The 17715-nt window shown below is 41.0% G+C and overlaps 1 protein-coding gene across 2 annotated transcripts in view; it reads left to right on the top strand.

Moving 5' to 3' along the window:
* PRICKLE2 (prickle planar cell polarity protein 2) overlaps window positions 1-17715 on the top strand; it is a 311871-nt gene that overhangs the window by 226709 nt on the left and 67447 nt on the right. The gene's annotated exons all lie outside the window — the stretch shown is intronic.

The following is a 17715-nucleotide window of genomic DNA, read 5'->3' as shown; positions in this document are numbered from 1 at the left end:
GCTTGTGTGGAGAGTGAGGAGTTGGAGTCTGTGTGTCAGACTGAGTACAACTGTGTGTCAGTTAGTACCTACCTGATAGGTTCAGGTTTCTATTTAGGTAGCCAGAACTGATAGGTTCAGGGTCTGTGCGTTACCTTAAGGGGTTCAGTGGGAACCAAGCTGTTGTATGTGTGTGATTGGGGTTGAGCCACGTTACATTATCCTATTTACCTGATTCTTTTATGTACCCTGTTTGTTATTTCAATAAACCTTGTTCTTTTGTTTAGTAAAATCCATTCCTGGTCTGTGTGACTCCTTACAGGGAATGGTTGGTGGCAGCATAAATACATGGTGGCATACTCCAGTAGGTCTGGGGTTGCCACAGTAACCTTGCAGAATTTCATTTTAGTTAATGAAATAGCAGTTGACAATAAAGTGTGCTGCTTATATACCACCTCATAGCATTTGAAGCACACTCTGGGTGCTTTACAATTTAATTATGCAAGACTTCACCTTGCTTCCCACATTGAGCTGGGCATTCAGTTTAGCAACCTCAGAAGGATGGAAGGCTGAGTCAACCTTGAGCTGGTTTACTGAACTTGTCATGAACTCAGGGACTGCAGTATTGTAATTTAACCACTGTGCCATGAGGCTCACCATATAAATGGTATCTTATACAGAATTTATATACAGTGGTGCCTCGCAAGACAAATTTAATTCGTTCCACGGTTAATGCTGTCTTGTGAAAAATTCATCTTGCGAAACATGTTTTCCCATAGGAATGCATTGAAATCTAATTAATGCGTTCCTATGGGCAAAAAAGTCAGAACAAAGTCAAATTTGGTTTACAAAGGGTTTATTAAGTGATCTTTATAGCCATACAAATTGTGCAGATGATTTAAAAAAATTCAATCAAAAAATGTAACTTTTTAAACATCACAGAAAAACATTTAAAAATCAGCAAACATGAGGCAGGAACAAAAAATGGAAAACATTCTTCTTGCGAAGCACGGCCATAGGAACATTTGTCTTACGAGTCATCAACCCCATCACCAAAACCATTTGTCTTGTGAGTTTTTTGTCTTGCAAGGCATTTGTCTTACGAGGCACCACTGTAATATTAATAGTCTTCTTACTGGTATTTGAACTTTAAAATGTATATCTTTGGGCAGAAAAATGTGTAAGTCTTTAAAAAAGAAGATATTTGAATCTCATGGTTCCAGCTTCTGCTACATGCTCTTTGACTGTATGGCCCTTGTGAAATTTGTTTGCTGGTTGGTGTCACTAGAGGAGAAATTCTTCTGGTTTATCACAAAATTCTTTCTAATGCACCTTGAAACCTTGTACTGGCTAAAATTGTTATCGTTCACACAGAAATGTTTAATTCCGCCCACATTGCAAGTGTCCACATGGCAGCAGATCAAATTAAGTACATTTCTCCCCATAGTACATTACATCCTCCTCTGCGATTATACCTACCTTCTCCCTGCCAGTGCTGGTTTTATGTTCCATTTATGAAGTGACATAGCACTGAATTGACCACTTCTGAAATACTGTTGGATTATTGATCTGTTGTAACGGTAAACTGGTAACATTTGTTTTTTAAAATCACTTACCTTTAAAGAGGTGTTTACTAGAGATGGGCACCTTACTGTGGTACAACTGTTCAGTGCAGTTTGGCGAATCGGGGCCATGGGTTTTGCACAGCTGCGCCAGATTCAATGCCCCGCCTCCTCCCATTGGCACCCACTCAGAGGAGGAGGTGGGGCAGGGAAGCCCACAGTGCTGCTTCTGAGGGGGGTGCCCACAGGAGGAGGTGGGCCACAGAATCCAGGGCGCCCACCCAACACCTGTGTTCCCTTTCCAATGAACTGCACCAAACCACAGTTAAGTGCCCATCTCTAGTATTGGCCGTGGGATGTGTGCCTGAAGGAAGTAGTGTTGAACAATCACACCCATCCCATTGAAGAAATCATGCTCAGTGTGATCTGTACATGCCCTATCCCTGCTCCAAAGGACCCATATAGGTGATCTTACAGAGGTATGGACTGTTTATAATTCTAGTCTATAATTCCAGTTCCAGAAGATGCCTGATATTCCTCAAGCAGGGACTGGGAGAGGAGCAACTAGAAGGCAAAGGAGTTTTTTTTTTCTGCCTCCATTTTCTGCTTCATTCCACATAGTTTGGCTGCAAAGAGGAAACGGGATGTCCCTTCAACTGCACTGCTTCCTGGTACAGTAATTGCTCCACTGCTCCATGATAGGATAGCTCAGGGATATGGTTCTCCTGAAGTGGAATGGGTTGCAAGACTACGCTACTCGTAGACCACTGGAGCAATTCCCTGGAAATAGTGCAACTGAGGGGGCATTCTCTTCTGCTTCCCAGCCAATACTCGCAGAGAGAAGCACGATACGGAGGTAGAAAGACATCTGTTTTGCCTTCTGCTTTCTCTTCTCTCCCAGCTCCAGAAGTCTGCCTGGGGGATTCTAGGCACTTTCTGGGACGGGAAGTCCTAGAATTATGAAAATCCCATTCCTAATCATACGAGCCAGAAATCAAGACAAAACAATGTCAGCAAAAATACTAACCCCATCCCCCCAAAAAAACGTCTGTTCCTGCAACTGCAACGAGACGTATCATACACTAATTGGAAAAGGCCGGTTCTGTTTGCAGTTGGGTTTATGTTGCATACTCAATAGAATGAAAACATTGAAATTAACACGAACTCCAGCATGAGTGGGAGGAATCCATTCTTAGAAGCATAGCTAGGGGGGATACTGCCTTCGTCTCCTGTCTATTCTGTTTAGGTCTTCAGTACATTTGCATTGGATTTGCTTGGCGGCCTCCCCTTCCCTACTTCATATTTTCACCTGGTCTATAAAATAGAGCAAAACAGTCCTCTTGATAGCCAGAGAGACCAGACTTTCACCAAAGGAGCAACCTGTTGCGGCTGTGTGATTATTTTTGCATTTGGGATATGTGAAGTGTGAACGGTACAGGAAGAACGCTATTTTTTTAAAAAAAAAACTATAAAGAAAATATTTTTATTTAAATCGTTTTGATGTGTGTTTCCAAAGAAAGCACAAAAGCTCACAAAAAATATCCACAGTGGCATCCCAGACTCCAGCTCTGAGGTCTGTGGGAACTTGTAACCAGATGGCTGGGAGAGAAGCAGCAGCTCAGGCTGAGTTTTCTTGAAGCTGCCTCCCTTCCTAAATCTTTGCAAGCTCTCACATAGAGGGGGTCATGAGACAGAGCCATAAGGGGCTTTCACACACGCACCCAGCTGAAACAATCCATACATCTCATTACATAAACAGCTAGGCATGCCGACATAACACATCTATTCGGAGCAAAAGGTGGGGTGGGTAGGGAGATGTGTGTCGGTTAGCAAGGGTAGGAATTTAGCAACCACAGATGTGTTTGAGGCATGGGGAGGCTATTTGGCTGTAGGACCCGAATGCTTAGGAACATCTTTGCTGCTATGGCTATTCCATTTGTTTCACTGGTCCCAAGTACTATCCATTTTCCAGTGGATGAAATGAAATGCGAATACTAGTCCATGCACCTTGAGAGGTCTTTGGCTACAATATATGTTGTACCAGTTCATGTGGCATTTCAAAGGAACTACTATTTGCAACTGGGAGGCAAGGAAATTACTTTCTGTATTAGCTAGGACTGACCTCACATGTTCATAAAATCATATTATCATTGACTTGGGAGGGGCCTATATGGGGCTATATGCTGTTTCAAGCACCCAGCTTTTGGGACATATTGGCTCAGAAATAGGTCCCGGTGAATTCATATCTCTTGCTCCTCTGCTAAGATGACAATAGAAGGCCTTGTCATCCCACTAAACCAGCTTCCTAACTACATCTTGTGCCAAGATAAACAATACAGTAATTGTTGTGCAACCTCACAAGGAGACGCCATATCTCTTAATATATCAATGCCATATCAATATAATAAAATTGCCACCAGCATCCCATTAATTGCATATAAACACCTTTTGGAACCTCACCAATTTTTAAATGGCCTTTGCCAGATGACTGTATGGGTCTTGATAAAGAAAAGGGTTAAATAAGGTGGTCATCTGTATGGAGGATACCCCTTTGCACTTTCCCAGCTTTCTAACCTCAGATCTGGAGGAAGAGTTCCAAATAAAACTTTCAGGCCTAACAAAACAGATAAGGTGAGGTGCTTTGCTTCTACAGATTGATACTTTTGTTTGAATGGTATGGCGATGGGCACGGAACGGAGAAACGGTGGTCATGGTTCGCGGTTTGTTACAAACCACCACAAACCTCCTGGAAAACAAAACCTTGGAGGATGCCAGGCCCCTGTTGCCTCTGCCCATGTGCCCGATACCCAGCTGATAGGCAGGCGCATGCGTAGAAGCAGTGGGCTCGGCTTCCCTGCATGGAGCTCGGCCCGCTGTCTTTGAGGATGGTGGCAGCGGCAGTGGCAATAGGTAGGGAGGCAATAGGGGTAGTGGGGAAGCGGGCCGACAGGCATCCTCTTTTGTCAAACAAAACAACACAGAGACAGAAAAAGTTTAGAGATCCCCGAACTGGGTTGTGTATCGAACCATGAACCAGCTTGGTTTATCATGATTTTTATGGTTTGTGGTTTGGTTTCTGCGCATCTCTAGTATTAATTATCCCAGGCGAGTGAGGGTTTTTATATTTATTACCATATGCACAACATTGGAATCTAATGCACTGCCTGCAGACACATGCATTTCGGCCAGAACCTCCACGTCTCTCGCCATTGATTTCCCTTCTCTTTATTTTTCCTCTGGGGATGCAGTGAGATATCGCTTTCTTTTCGAATGCCTGTTGCAACTCTTCCTATGAAATTGTATTTTATATGATACAGTGTCATAAACTCATGAAAAAGGTTTTCAGTTTGTCACCTTACCTTTCATTACCTTACCTCTTGAATTTACAGGAACATTAATTCACTCAAAGCTTGTTTATTAATATTTGTGTTGACAACATGTGGTTATGCTGCAAAGTAACATCCTGAAGCTAGTTCCTAGAAGCATGTTTTACCACCTCAGGAAATTTTACTACCTTTTTAGCTGTGCATTGTCTCCCCGTGGGTGAGGAATATAAATCCATAAAGGGGCTGCAAAAGGGGGTTTGATGTGAGGAAGATTTAGTGTCAATGAAAATAACTCATATACATTTTCTCTAGTTCTTTTGTGTCTCTTATTTTAAAATGATATTGCTGTCAAATTGTGTGGCATACAATTAAAGCTACAATGCCTGGCAATGGCATACTTTTCCCTAGCCCCAACCGACCCATTATATTGGCACAAACAAAAGCTGAAATTCTCATGAATCTGCATGTTTCTTAACAATTCACGTAACAAACTTGTACTAGTGAGAAGATTGCTTCATACCGTTATCTTTTCTAAATCATTCGCGAGGTGAAAACGATTTCCTGGGTCACACTCTGGCCTTCCACTCATTTGCATGTTTATGAGAATCAAGTTCAGTTATCAACTCCAGATGATAAAACAGACAATTTCCGATACAGTTCTAGATCTTTGTAGAGTGTGGGGCATGTAGCAATGGGCTCAAGTTACAGGATACCAGATTTTACTTAAATATGGAAACCAAGCTGTATGAAGAAATACTGAAAGAACTTAGCCTTGAGAAAAAAGACTAAAGAGAGATACGATTACTGTTTTCAGACACTTTAAAGGCTGTCATACAGAGGAGGGGCAGGATCTGTTCTCAATCATAACAGAGTGCATGGCATTTAATAATGGGCTTAAGCTACAGGAAGCCAGATTTAGGTTGAATATCAGGAAAAACTTCTTAATTGTTAGAGCAGTACAACAATGGAAACACCTTGGGAGGTGGTGAGCACTGCAACGCAGGAGGCATTCCATAGAAAATTGGACAACCATCTGTCAGCTCTGCTTTGATTTGGATTCCTGTATTGAGCAAGGGGGGGGGGTTGGATCTGATGGCCTTACAGACTCATTCCAGTTCAATTATTCTATGATTCTATGGATCCCATTGTGTCCCCTGGGGCTTCACTCCCAGATGCAGGTGCAAAGGATGGCATTTGTTCCTCAACATTGTTTATCCAGAAAGCCTTGGTCAGTTCCAGAAGAATCAAATATCTCTGCTTTCTTCATTCATGGTTATGGCTCAGTGGAAATGACGATTTTTCTTCACTAAAATAATTACAGTAAATAATCAAGATAACTGTCACTATAGCAACCCAGTTCCTTTCCCGTGTTGTTGAACAGACTGATCCCCCATTCTCCCATTATCAGATTTAAAACAAGCCACAAAAAAAACCCCACCCTCTGTGCTTTTAACAGTCGCGGTAGATTGGCTTGAATAGTGGCAAAGCAAAGTCTCTCAGGAACTGCCATCATTTCTGTCCCTCTTAGTAACAGACAGCAGAGTGGCACAGAGTGTCAGATATGCAGCCATGCTTAAGAGCAATTACAGATAATTGGACTTGTGTCCTGTCTAGATTTGGATAATGTGTGTCAATTACTGGACCATCTCAATGTGTTACTAAAGAGCAATGATTTTATTGCTGTAATTGGAAGCATTGTTAGCTTTTTCCCCCCTTTGCTCTGCCTGGGAGTATGTTTCAGGTTCATTATGTCCCACCCTGGGTTCAAGCTCCCAGCAAAATCTAGTTCTCCCTTTGTTTCGGATGAAGGCAGGCATTTCTGTATTTATGTATATAATTATATCATTTACATTCCTTTATGCTGCATTCGGTAGCCTAGTGGTTGCATGGTATAAGGTAAACACTGAGATTGCACATTCAGCAGCCAGCACAAGAAACTGCTGACCCTCCAGCAAGTTAACAAGGCAGAAAAATTCATTTTAATTGCGAGAAAGTCAGGGCAAACAAAGTTCATTGGGTCAGGCAGAACTCAAGTCCTTGAATGCGTTGGCCCTACTAGGATCTTAGTCCTCTGAAGATGAGTACTTCTGGGCACATGCAAAATAGTTAGTTTTCTACACCAAATGTTGAAGAACTACCACTTAGCTTCAGAAATGTAGATAATTGTCTTTGTTCTTTGGAAGATGAATTATTTGTCATAATCTTCATTGCATAGTGCATTTGGGATCTTGGGATCTTTTTCCTTCTGGGGCATTCTTAGTGTTGTTGGATATGGCTTAATTACCCACTTATTCACCCCAAACATCACACCTTTTTGTATGTTGTACATTGAAACTTGTAATATAGATCAATATACTCCCAGCAAGAAAACCGCCCCCCAATGTAGTGTCTATTTGTGATTGTATAGGATGGATTACATTTTAATTAATTTAAATTAGACTGCAGTCATTGAAGTTTAATTAATATGTAATAAAAAGAGGGAAGAATTGTATCAGTACATCTTCTAAAGAGGTATTTACGGGATTAGCCAATAGGTGTGGTCTAATCCTTAAACCAGATTTGATTTTCGACGGCTTTAAATCATTGGAACCAAAGGCAGATCTCTGCATAGTATACAGTTTTTGCTGTGTAAACATGAGAATAATTATGTTCAAAAGGCTGAAGAAGGACCATAGGTCCTGCAGATGCTACTTTGAGCCTGTAGAGAGAAAAAAACTATACATTTTTCTAGCAGAATAGTTGAAGGTGCTTGGATATATATACTGGCGGTTATTTACTATATATACTGTATAGTATATAAAAATATTCTAAATAAATGTGTTCTTTGCTGGTAGATGTCACAGTCTTTTCAAAAAAGTCTTCTGAGATTTCAGTCATCTCTGAAATCTCTGACTTTTTAGACTGAAAAACTTTGAAATTTTAAGGGAGGGGGAAAAACGCTGAGAGGAATGCTAAGTAAGAGTGATGGGGACCATACATGCATTGTAGGCTGATATAATTGTTTCCCTCAGTTCCTTTGAGTAAAGTTGGCTCAACTTGAAAGATAATCTTATTCTTTCATTTTACAACCCCCCCTCCCTTTAATGCTTGTCTTTAATGCTTGAAGGAACTGTTAATTTCCAACATGCTTAGTACCTGCTTGCTGATTGATGTCTCTATTTAACCACATGTTTTTTTAAATAGCCCCCTAACTATGGGGTGAAAAATGAGAAAACAGTATTTTGGAAAAAGAAGGTTGAGAGAGATCGATATATTGTTGTGTCATTCAGCTGCAACTAGATTATGAATTGTTTGTGAAAGATTCTCCCAGTTCTAATTTGACTCAAGACTAGACTTGCCAGTGTTTAAAGTTCTCCCTGACAAAACTTTTGGATTATGTCACTGGCATTTAACTTCATTAAGGCCCTTTTTGTCTGATGGTCTTCAGTATGGATTAAATTACGTACTGTTCTATTTTACTGGATTCTGAATGAGCTGTGGATCAAAAGTAGAACAGAAGCAAGTGGATTCTAGGTTAAACTCCTGGCATTTGTAGTTTAAAGGATCATATAATGACATTAAGAACATCTTTGTGGACCCTTGAAATTTCCTGCCAGTCAGAGTACAGTACTGGACTAGACCGAGAACCATCTAAAATATTACTGAGATGGCAGGAGAATTTGAATTATCAAATCTTCTCTTAACTTCTTGCTTGTACCTCTTGCTTGTACAGTTAAGAGCACAAACCTCTTGCAAGCTTATCTGTTTTCTGACTACTGTGGGAACGTTTACAATAGAACTTAACATCAAACATAGGCTGTAAATTACTGTGCATGTGATGTAACCACACACTCAAGACTCTTAGAGTCAATTAATGTTTCACTTGTGAAGTTGGTATTTCATCCAGTATTTCATTTATTTCATTCCCTCGCCCCCTGTATGTCTGAAGAAGTGGACTTGTCCATGAAAGCTGACATTAAAATATAATAGTCTTTAAGGTGCCTCATACTTTTGTCTTGTTTTGTTTTATTTCTGTGGTTTTTGCCTGATATACAAGCGAGGAAGTCTTCCATTAACTATGGTTCTGCATGTAGCACATACCAGGGAGTTATGGTCAACAGCTTCATAACAAGCAGGCTATTGAAACAGCTTCAAACCTATGGCTCAGTGTTCTGGTGTTTTCCAGACCTGTTTACTATACATCCCTGGTTTGGATGAAATAAAGAACTACCATGAGTGGAAAGCTCTATTTGTTTCGCCAGTTCGTTGTAAAAAAAAAAAAAAAAAAATAGGAAAGTTCAGGGAACAGGGGTAAATTACCCCAAATGGGGTAAAAATGAAAATCCTGGGGGTAATGAGGATGAGCAGAGCCCCAACATTGATGCTCTCATATCCAAGATGAAGCAATATCATTTCCCAAAACCTGAAGTTTTCAAGTAAGTTGAAGCTTTCAAAGTAATTTTGAATAGATTCAATAAGATTTTGAATTCAAATAATGTATGATTTCCTTCCTTTTGAATCAAGGGGGTAATATCGGCGTATATAAATTTGGGGGGGGGAGGTAAAAGGTAAAAAAGTTCCCTGATCCCTGCTTTAGGGGGACAAAGCGCTCATTCATAGGTTGGCTTATGAAGCTGAGATCTTGCTGTTGTTTCATCATTAAGTCGTGTGCAACTCTTTGTGACCCCATGGACCAGAGCAGGTCAGGCCCTCCTGTCTTCCACTGCCTCCCGGAGTTTGGCCAAATTCATGTTGGTAGCTTCGATGACACTGTCCAACCATCTCATCCTCTGTCATCAAATTAATGTTAGTAGTTTGGGTGACACTGTCCAACCATCTCATCCTCTGTCATCCCCTTCTCCTCTTGTCCTCACACTTTCCCAACTTCAGGGTTTTTTCCAGGGAGTCTTCTCTTCTCATCAGATGGCCAAAGTATAGGAGCGTCAGCTTCAGGATCTGTCCTTCCAATGAGCGCTTAGTGTTGATTTCCTTCAAAATGGATACATTTGATTTCCTTGCAGTCCAGGGAACTCTTAATAGTCTCCTCCAGCACCACAATTCAAAAGCATCAATTCTTTGGCGGTCAGCTTTCTTTATGCTCCAGCTCTCACTTCCATACATCGCTACTGGAAAAACCATAGCTTTGACTATGCGGACCTTTGTTGGCAAGGTGATGTCTCTGCTTTTTTAAGATGCCATCTGGATTTGTCATTGCTTTCCTCCCAAGAAGCAGATGTCTTTTAATTTCGTAGCTGCTGTCACCATCTGCAATGATCATAGAGCCCAAGAAAGTAAAATCTGTCACTGCCTCCACATCTTCCCCTTCTATTTGCCAGGAGGTGATGGGGTCAGTGGCCATGATCTTTGTTTTTTTGTTTTTTTTTTTTTTTTGTAGAGCTTAAGACCCTTTTTTGCACTCTCCTCTTTCTCCCTCATTACAAGGTTCTTTAATTCCTCCTCACTTTATGCCATCAGAGTGGTATCATCTGCATATCGGAGGTTGTTGATATTTCTTCCGGCTATCTTAATTCTGGCTTCGGATTCATCCAGTCCAGCATTTCGCATGATTTATTCTGCATATATGTTAAATAAACAGGGGGACAATATACAGCTTTGTCGTACTCCTTTCCCAATTTTGAACCAATCAGTTGTTCCATATACAGTTTTAACTGTTGCTTCCTGTCCCACATATAGATTTCTCAGGAGATAGATAAGGTGGTCAGTTTTCCCATTTCTTTAAGAACTTGTCACAGTTTGTTGTGGTCTACACCAGTGGTTCTTAACCTTTTTGAAAGAAACGCCCCCTTGAGCCATTGAGGAAGTTATCATCGCCCCCCTCCCCGCGGTGATGATATCTTATTTATTTATTTATTTATTTATTTATTTATTTATTTATTTATTTATTTATTTATTTATTTATTTATTTATTAAGACACTTAAATCCAATGACCCCTGAAAACAAAATTAAATTCCAAGAAAATTAAATGCCCCCCCAAAAAGTAACATTTAATGATTTAGTTGCAAGTGAATTTTAAGACGTAAAAAGAAATATAAAAAGGGCATAAAAACAAATGCAGGAACTAAAAATTTGAAGACAAAAAGTCTGAAACTAAATTAAAATTGGAGGAAAATATATATTCATGCACACTGTAAAAAGGCTGCAGCCATCTTCACAGGTTTTGCTTGCTCCAGCGCCCCCCTACTGCCCCCCTTCTGCTCCAGCGCCCCCACACCGCCCCTTTTTGTTTTACTGCCCCCCTGAAAAATGAAATCGCCCCCTGGGGGGCATTATCGCCCACGTTAAGAACCACTGGTCTACACAGTCAAAGGCTTTTGCATGGAAGTAGATATTTTTCTGGAACTCTCTGGCTTTCTCCATAATCCAGCACATGTTAGCAATTTGGTCTCGAGTTCTTCTGCCCCTTCGAAATCCAGCTTCTACTTCTGGACGTTCTCGGTCCACATACTGCTGAAGCCTACCTTGGAGGATTTGAGCATAACCTTGCTAGCATGTGAAATGAGTGCAATTGTATGGTAGTTGGAGCATTCTTTGGCACTGGCCTTTTTTGGGATTGGGATGTACAGTAGACTGATCTTTTCCAATTCTCTGGCCACTGCTGACTTTTCCAAACTTGCTGGCATATTGAATGTAGCACCTTAACAGCGTCATCTTTTAAGATTTTAAATAGTTCAACTGGAATGTCATCACTCCACTGGCCTTGTTGTTAGCCAGGCTTTCTAAGGCCCACTTAACTTCACTCTCCAGGATGTCTGGCTGAAGGTCAGCAACTACACTATCTCAGTTGTCTGGGACATCCAAATCTTTCTGGTATAATTCCTCTCTGTATTCTTGCCACCTCTTCTTGATGTCTTCTGCGTCTGTGAGGTCTCTACCATTTTTGTCCTTTATCATGTCCATATTTGCACAAAATATTCCTTTAACATCTCCAGTTTTCTTGAACAGATCTCTGGTTTTTTTCTTTCTATTATTTGCCTCTATTTCCTTGCACTGTTCCTTTAAGAAGGGCCTCTTGCCTCTCTTTGCTATTCTTTGGAAGTCTGAATCCCATTTTCTGTAACTTTCCCTATCTCCCTTGCATTTTGTTGCCCTTCTCTTCTCTGATATTTCTAAGGCCTCATTGGACACCCACTTTGCTTTCTTGCATTTCCTTTTCTTTGGGATGGTTTTTGTTGCTGCCTCCTGGACAATGTTACGAGCCTCCATCCATAGTTCTTCAGGCACTCTGTCAACAAAATCTAGTTCTTTAAACCTGTTCTTCACTTCCACTCGCAAGGGCTTTGGTTTAGATTGAACCTCATTACCCAGTGGTTTTCCTACTTTCTTCAGTTTAAGCTTCAGAGTGATAATCAACTCCAGGTCTTGTTTTTGCTGACTGTATAGAGCCTCTCCATCTTTGTCTGAACAGAACATAATCAATCTGCTTTTGGTATTGCCCATCTGGTGATGTCCATGTCTAGAGTCGCTTCTTGTATTGCTGGAAAAGAGTGTTTGTGATGACCAGCTTGTTCTCTTGACAAAACTCTATTAGCCTTTGTACTGCTCGTTTTGAAGTCCAAGGCCAAACTTCCCTGTTGTTCCTTTTATCTCTTGACTCCCTACTTTAGCATTCCAATCCCCTATAATGAGAAGATCTTTCTTTGGTGTCAGTTCTAGAAGGTGTAGTAAGTCTTCATAGAATTGGTCAATTTCAGTCTCCTCAGCAGTGGTGGTTGGTGCATAAACTTGAATTACTGTGATGTTGAAAGGTCTGCCTTGGATTCATATTGAAATCATTTTATCACATTTGAGATTGTATCCCAGTACAGCTTTTCCCACTCTTTTGTTGACAAGGAGGGCTACTCAATTTTTTCTATGGGTTTCTTGCCCACAATAGTAGTCGTGATTGAATTTATTTATTTTATTTATTTATTTACAATATTTTTTAGCCGCACCATTGCCAGTGGCTTTGCCCATTCCAGTCCATTTGACCCAGGATGTCAATGTTTATTCTTGCCATCTCCTGTTTGACCAGATCCAGCTTCCCAAAGTTCCTAGATCTTACATTCCAAGTTCCTATGCAGTTTTTTTCTTTGCAGCATCGGACTTTCCTTTCAGTTCCAGGCACGTCCGCAGCTGAGCGTCCTTTCAGCTTTGGCCCAACCGCTTCATTAGCACTGGAGCTACTTGTCTTCCGCTCTTCCTCAGTAGCATGTTGGGCACCTTCTGCAGTTTAACCACTATGCCACAAGACTCCTCTAAAGGATGATATTTAGAGGTCACATTTTTCTCTCTCAAAAAGTTACATTCATCTTGTGGAGGGCCTGTTCAGCTAGTTCAGCTAGACAAACAGGTAGCATTAAATAAATAAATAAATACAAATCTTTTTAAAAATTGAATGGAAATAGTTTATCTCAGAGAGAAATATGCATGTATTTCAAAGTTTTGAAAATATTACTTCAGTGCATGTATGCCAGAAGGAGCTAAAACAGAACTTATGGAACCTCGTGGCACAATGGATAACCTACAGTTCTGCAGCCAAAACTCTGCTCACAACTTGGGTTTAATTCCAGGTGGTCTGCCCAAGGTTCACTCAGCCTTCCAGCCTTCCGAGGTCGGTAAATTGAGTACTCAGCTTCCTAGGAGGTTGGCAATGTGTAGCCTGCATAAATAAATTGTAAACTGCCCAAACAGTATACTGCTGTGGGGTGGTATTTGAGCAGCATACTTTGCTTCTATATCAGTCTTTCCCAGCAGTAATGCTAAATATGGAAGTGAGGAAGGATACGTGCTTAAGGATGACTTCAAAGAGGCAATTGGATAGCAAGTGCAGTCGCCTCAGGATGATGGGCAAGTGATGGTGGGGGGGGCGGGCGAAAGAAACATATGAGACAATGATTTTTCAAGGTTTATCTGAGTGGAGCCTTTGTTGGAACAGATTTGGTGCTCTTTACCCACCCATGCTTCCTTTCAGGTGATATGGTGCAGGTCAGAACCTGCTTCTTTTGTCTCTGGTTGAATTTAGTTTCCCAAACTAATTTGCCCAACCCTGCAGAGCTATTTTTCTAATCTGATGGAAGGAAGTTCCATCAAGCCTCCCAACATCAAATGGAAAACATCCCACAGGAAGTGCTTGAAAGTATTGTTCACAGACTTTTCCTCCCCCCCGGGTATGATGATGCCCTGGACTAAAGTGGCAGCCAAATACTTAAGTTGGATGGCAATCTGGTAGCCAGTCAGACTTTCTTATGTGCTCCTGCCTATGATAATTGTCTTTTCAGTTTATTATCTTAGGGATCCATGTGACATGATTTGGCAGCCAGTCAAGAATAAAAAATTCATGCAGCTTTCAAGGGCATTGTGGGCATAAATCCTCGGTAGCAGAAAATCTCGATCTGCAGGCTGTTGGATCTGCATACCAAAGATGCAACTAGGTGTGGATGGGACATGGCATTCATAATAAAGCTGCTCAGGAAGATGGCAGTGCAGAAGGGAAAGCAACGAAGTTTTGGTTTTAAGTCATGCTTTATGGGCAAGTTTTGCTTAGACTCATTGTTTCTCCTCTTTTGCATTAAACTTAATTGAACTTTCCTGTTCAGGGACAAGGTGAAGAATGAGCTATAATGGCAAAATAAGTGGCAATCAGATTTGATTTGTAAACGTAGCACTTAGTAACAGGGACTGTCCTTGGTCGAACAAATTGGTTGTTTATAAAGGAGAAGTAACATAAGAGTGTCCAGGGATTACCATTATACTTTTTTTTTTTTTTTTTTTGCAGTTCCGTATTTCATTAGAAGCACCTCTTACAGTGATCACTGTAAAGGACCCACAGGGGACACTTGCAAAATTGTCCCTTGTAAGTGTTTTGTGACTATTTAAAATTGGTACTTACAGCCCTGTCTTGTTGGCCTGAAATGGCTGTTGTGAGAAAGGAAAACTTTGTTTTCTTACCAATAGTGAATGTTATATCCCTAATTAGTTTCTGAAGATGGAGTTGGATTTGGACCAGTAAACAACAGCATGTGACTAAAAGTGAATTTGATTTATTTCAATGGGGCTGCATTAAATAGGATTAAATCCGAATCAGACCTGTAGTGTCAAGAGATGCTTATCACAACCATAGTTATTTTATGGACAGCATCCACAATCTCACCATGTTTGTTCTCATTTTTGTTTTTTCTTTTTTCCCCTAAATCCTATGCTCCAGAATAAGATACATGTTTTGTTGCAGAATGTACACAAAACTGGATCTACACTGTAGGCATTACGTATAACATGGTCTTCTGAAGAGTTACAAATGGTGTCGCCAAGTTTCTGTCACTTGCCACATATAATTGTTCTCTTCCTTCCTTCCGTTCCATCAACAAATACATACAAAACATCTGGGACAAAAAATGTCCAAAAAATCTGTCACTTTTTGTTACTAGCACACTTTTTCTTGCAACCAGAGTAACGTCAGAACAAAAACTGATTTTTTCAGGAGACCACAATGCCTTAAAGGCACATGATATAATGTATTTGTCAGTAGATTCGCCTTGTTAAGGTATGAACATTTCAGTTCTCAGTGGTTTCAGAAGATAAGCATACGGTACATGAAAACCAGGTCTCTCAGGCTTAATGCTAACTACAATGCTAACCCTACTGTTGACCCTCAGTTCTCTGGAATTACAAAGGTGCCTCTCTCTGTTCACTAGCCTCTGTAGAGGATGCCTACCAGTCCCCTAATGCTTTGCAATTACCATGAAACTTAGAAAGCTCCATCCATGTCCTCCCCCATGCTTTAATTGCCATACCTGCAGACAGAGCCTTGGCAAGAAACCATTGAGGGTTTTGAAACGCCTTTGAGAACTTGCTTTTTGTTTTGTTTTGTTTTGTTTTTTGCTAAAGCTATCTGAATTCTAGCTGGGAAAATTCCTGCTGATTTCTGATAGGTGTGGTGTGTGTGTGTGGGAGGGGGGGAATTCTGAAAATTGCATGTCAAACAGTTATGTCCTTGCCAAGGCAGACCACAATTCTTTTATGAGTGCTTTGCATGAGGAAGGACCTTGGTTCAATCTCTGGCACCTCCTGTTTTTTTAAAAAAAGGACAGTATAGCAAAAGACTCTTCGAGCCTAAAGAGCCGTTGCATGTCAGAAGGGTTAATACTGGGCAAAACTGAGACATAATTTAATCTAATTTAAAGCAATTCTCAGTAGCAGGAGGAATTCTGGAGTATTGTAGAGTATTATCTAGTTTCTGTTCACTGAATGAAGTTCTCTGAGTGCCAGCTGGAGAATGGTTACCAACAAACAAATGCTTACATTGTGAATGATGCCCATTCGTCATAGCATGTAATTTTTCCTCACCCATGTATCTTGCATTTAATGTGCTTTGCTCTATAACTGGTCACTGTAAAGTAAATTATTTTGCAAGACTGAGGATCTCTTTACATTGGTAAAATAATTCAGAATATGTAGTGGAGTTGTTTAAAGCAATTTTAAGTCATGTGGTATTTACGTAATATTTAAATCACAGTGGACATTCCCTAGGGCACTTTTTAATCCATTTCATTTTAAAAGGAATCAGTACTTGCACAGACTGACTTACCAGCCAATAAGTGCTCGGCTAGCAATAGCAGTGTTAGCGGCTTAGCCAGCCCCTGCCAAGAATGCCACAGTCATTTTTTCAAGGCACCTCCTCCACCCGCTCCCCATTTCTGGAATTGCCAAAGCTTTCCTTTCAGAAGGAAGGGCAGTTCTGCCATGGCCCCTTCCCCTGCTCTTTGTAGGGCCTCCCGGGGCCGCCTGTTTTCTCCTACTGTGAGAGTCAGCCAGCTGGAAGGCTCCTCAAAAATTGTCACCAGTAGAGGTGGTCACATACGAGGAATTGATTTAAATGAATCAATTTCTGTCAGTTTTAAAATAAAAAGTCCTCTGCCAGAGGAGTAAAAAAAAAAAACTTGCAGGCAGCCCCCCAAAACACACACGATTCCTTGTGAAATGTCTGTGTTTTGAAATTGTGCTTCCACATACGTTGTGTATTTACTCTTTTTTTTTTTACATAGACTCAAAAACACACTAAACCCGCTTCGAAACCCTTTTCTTTTGGTAATGGGATTGAGCTCTGAGGCAGGTCCCTCAGAAGTCTAGGTGGTAACAACTGGGCTAATTGGGTCAACTGTCAGAAGTATGCCTTCTCCTTTCTGCCTTGTATGATCCTCAGATCAAGAAGTAGGCCTGTTTGCACTTTGTACGGCCTGCTCCTACCTGCTGCCTTTACTCTATGAGCGTCTCTTCAGAACATCACAACTCGTGATGCTTAGAGAGAGCTGTGCTCCAGACAGGACTCCACCGTTCAGTTACGGCCCCTAGCTACTCCGGAGAGAGATAAGCTGAGCTGGAAATGTAGGCACATCATCATAAACATGAATATTATAAATGGGATCTCCTGAGACCTGGCCTTGCTGCAGTGCACACAGTGCTGCACTTTTCATGTTTGTTTTTAATTACATACTCTGAGACTTAAAGAGAGAACCCAGCTTTCCGACAGATTTCATCTGCTGATTATTTTCACAAATTGTTACAGAAAAGGCCTTTGGGGCTAGAGTGTAGGTGGAGGCTGAGTTACCCAGTCATAGACAAGATGCCAAGGAGCAGTGTCTTAACCTATGCTTCCAAGGCAGGTGCTGACAGATCCACCTAGCCAGGGGAAACATGCTCACATTCTGGAGACTCACAGAGAAAACGGTAAGGAGCCACCTTTCCACTTTCAGCTGGAAACACTCGCTGCGTTTTCCCTCTCTCTTAGACCCTTTTCCAGACAGATTTCAGCTTCTGACAAATTAAAGAGCGCTTGCCTTTGTTGTAAAGAAAGGTCCCCTTGTTTAATTGT

Source organism: Pogona vitticeps, chromosome 2, assembly GCF_051106095.1.
Source record: "Pogona vitticeps strain Pit_001003342236 chromosome 2, PviZW2.1, whole genome shotgun sequence".
Classification (NCBI taxonomy): domain Eukaryota; kingdom Metazoa; phylum Chordata; class Lepidosauria; order Squamata; family Agamidae; genus Pogona; species Pogona vitticeps.
The sequence above is the reverse complement of the archived record's forward strand: the minus strand, read 5'-3'. Positions and strand labels throughout refer to the sequence as shown.